Source organism: Fukomys damarensis, unplaced genomic scaffold, assembly GCF_012274545.1.
Source record: "Fukomys damarensis isolate Sample0158 unplaced genomic scaffold, DMR_v1.0_HiC HiC_scaffold_19, whole genome shotgun sequence".
In the NCBI taxonomy this organism is placed as follows: domain Eukaryota; kingdom Metazoa; phylum Chordata; class Mammalia; order Rodentia; family Bathyergidae; genus Fukomys; species Fukomys damarensis.
The window spans coordinates 68,173,034-68,175,500 of NW_022900931.1; the positions used below are offsets into that span (position 1 = coordinate 68,173,034).

At 58.1% G+C, this 2,467-nt stretch overlaps 1 long non-coding RNA gene across 1 annotated transcript; it reads left to right on the forward strand.

Moving 5' to 3' along the window:
• The first annotated feature begins 443 nt into the window (after positions 1 to 443).
• Positions 444 to 2,174, forward strand: LOC104857143. The gene is made up of 3 exons (XR_004518071.1): positions 444 to 496; positions 695 to 747; positions 2,106 to 2,174. It is a non-coding gene; the product is annotated as an uncharacterized LOC104857143 (long non-coding RNA).
• Positions 2,175 to 2,467: the final 293 nt, after the last annotated feature.

The following is a 2,467-nucleotide window of genomic DNA, read 5'->3' on the forward strand; positions in this document are numbered from 1 at the left end:
GAGGAGGAGGAGGAGGAGGAGGTGGAGGTGGAGGAGGTGGAGAAGACTTGTGTAAATTATGAAAGCTGCGGAAGGTAAAAGGCTGCCTGTCTTCTCAGGTGTGGTGAAGGGGAGGCTGCCGGGGGGACGTCCCCCAGGATGCCAGGTGATGACCTGGGGAGGTGATGAGCAGCCACAGAAAGGGTCAGCTGGGCCGGCCTCCAGGAGTCTCTTCCGGGCCGGGCCTGCAGAGGAGGCTGAGGGCTTCCAGAGACCAAAGCAGGGTTTTCCCCTCTCGCCCCCACCCCCAGGTTTGTTGAGTCCACTGACAAATAGTACTTGTACACACTCAAGTTTAAAAGATAACTGTAATAGCCACAAAAATAGTCATCCATTCAGGGTAAAGGGTTGCCATGGAGACACGGATCCTGTGATCCTCAGGGGAACTCAGATGACCCGGATGGAGAAGGTTCCAGCGCCAGACTCAGGGCGCCATGTAACGGGGCGCAGCAGTGGGGTGAGCTGGGGCACGGGGAAGCCCCTGTCAAGGGCAAAACACAGACCCACAGGGTGTTTGTGGATCGTTTCCATGGATACCAAGGGGCCGTAACTGTCCTGGGACTTTTCAGGGATTGAAAGCCCTCTCTGTCTGTCTGTCTGTCTCTGTCTCTCTCTCCCTAATGCATTGGCTCACATGATGCGTGTGACACTGCAGGGCACACGGGGACAGGAAATGCTCTGCTCTGATTCCTGAGGAAGACCCCGCAGGTGGGTGAAGAGCAGGCAGCAGGGGCCCTGTCGGGTCGCACCATGATGCTCCACGCTCTGTGCACTCTGGAACCATGTGGAGGATTTATTTTCCTTGGGGGGGGCAACGATGTGGCCTTCTCATTCACATGTGACGGAAATGTAGCCAAGACAGGCTCCTGACCCCCACCACGCGAGTCATCAGCCCAGGACCCCTCTCGGGACATTCTGTGTCCCCCACTCCCCGGGACACGGGCCAGGGGCTCCAGAGAAAGGCTCGTCCTGTGCCCGACGAGGGAGCCCTTCCCCAGGCTGTGGCCTGCTCTGTGGGTCCCTGCTCTGCTGCTAGGGTCCGTGGCAGGGCTTCTAGCCCCCTTGGGTTATGAACTCTCCTCCGGGGTTCCCTGTGGTGAGTGCGAGTTTTAGCGGTCAACTGGTGAATAACCGAACTCCATGGCTGGAAATAGCTGCTGTGCCTGGGCCAGGAGCCCCGGTGCGGCAGGGTCCGGTGTGTGGAGTCCCTCAGGGTGTGGCCCCAGGGGCCTGCTAAGCCCCACACGGCAAGCCAAGAGAGTCTGAAGTCTGCTACGAGACAGGGTCACACGCCTGTCTTCACATGTTCTAGGAGGCTGAGACAGGAAGATCACAAGTTTCAGCCCAGCCTAGGCCACTTGGCCTCAAAATTTAAAAGACAAAGGTGTGGTGAAGAGGTCAGGTGCAGGGAGTGTAGCTCCCTGCTAAGGCCCCAGGCTGGACTCAATGCCCCATACAGCACCAAAAAAAAAAAAGAAGAAGAAAGAAAGGTTTTTATGTGATGTAACCTAATCACGGATTGACCTTCCACAGCCCATCTGCTGGCTAAGAGCAAGTCACCCCCACACACCGAGGGCCACAGCTCCCACAGGCGGGGTCCCAGGGACGTGGCCCCCAGGGCTGCCCTTTCCCTGGCAGAGTCTTAGCAAGGCCGGACTGCTCACTCTCCTCGCCGCTATGTGTGCCCCTTAAAATAAATACAAGTGATTTTGTTTCCTTTTTATTTTAACGGAGGATCGAACTCAGGGCCTTGCACTTGCCAGGCACATCACGAGCTACATCCTGGGCGTTTTGTTTGTTTTTAGCAAGAACCCAGTTAGGTCATTTTAGCCAGAGCAGCGACAGCCAGGCCCAGGAAGGGAAGATGCTGGCTGCTTCTGAGCTGCGGTTTATGCTGTGTGGAGCGAGGTCCGTGCAGGCGCGCTCAGCTCCGAGTTCCCACTGTAGGACCGCGTTTGCCTCAGAAGAAGGGGGTCACCCCTGTCCTCTTCAGAGTCCCCAGAGAGCGTGGACGAACCCAGAGAAACAGCACGACACACGACTCCCCGTAGCTGCCTGTGTTTCAGGTTCGCTGCTCAGGGAGTTGCTGTGGGAGTTGCTGAGTCCCGCCGAAGTTTGCTCTGATTTCTGAGACATCGCAGTCAAGGGGGAAGACAGAAGACGCAGCCACGGCTTTGTCCGCCTTCCATTCTCTTCGCTGGACACTGGCACCCACCCGCAGGGCCGTGGGGGCCGAGCAGGAGAGGCTCCTTTCCTGAATCCCGGAGGCGGAAGATCTGCAATCTAGAAAGATTCCCAGGCCTCGAGGGTGAGATGTGGCCCTGGGTGGAGAACAGCATCGCTGCGAAGCCTGGATTCTCCATCGGGCGAAACAGCACGGCGCACCTCCCAGCGGTGCCCACAGCTCGCCAGGCCCCGGCCCATTCCC